Here is a 475-nt window from a genome sequence, read left to right on the forward strand (position 1 = left end):
TACAAAAAGGCATGATTTTTTTTATTTCAACTTAGGCAAATATGTATTTCACTGTCATAGCCGGTCTCAAACAAAAGCAAGTGTTTTCACATTTTTCATAGTTACCCCACATATATGAGTGAAAATGGCAGAATTACTATAAAACTTGTAAAATGCATATAAAATCATTTTTCTGACATGTAATGTGTAATAGTATTGTGTGTAGATAAGAAATGTAGGGGGAGGAAAAGAATTACAACCTCACACTCACTGCATTTCATTCACAAGAAGATAGTGGCTGGAAGACATGATTGTGTGATTGGCTCAGGCAGAGGAAGGCCTGGGAGGGGAGTGAGGGTATAGGGGATGATAATGTGGCTGTTACGGATATAAATTTGCCAAACAGTACCAAGGTATATTAGAGGACACAACTTGTTTCATTTCTGATGAAAAGTCAAAAGAAAAAGTGCCAACAGTTGTGACAGCCCCCCTCCCC

At 37.7% G+C, this 475-nt stretch overlaps 1 protein-coding gene across 1 annotated transcript in view; it reads left to right on the plus strand.

The window, feature by feature from the left end:
* Positions 1-475, plus strand: part of LOC119581991 — a gene marked incomplete at its 3' end in the record, with an annotated part of 37751 nt that overhangs the window by 1340 nt on the left and 35936 nt on the right.

This window comes from Penaeus monodon, chromosome 15 (genome assembly GCF_015228065.2).
Source record: "Penaeus monodon isolate SGIC_2016 chromosome 15, NSTDA_Pmon_1, whole genome shotgun sequence".
NCBI classification, from domain to species: domain Eukaryota; kingdom Metazoa; phylum Arthropoda; class Malacostraca; order Decapoda; family Penaeidae; genus Penaeus; species Penaeus monodon.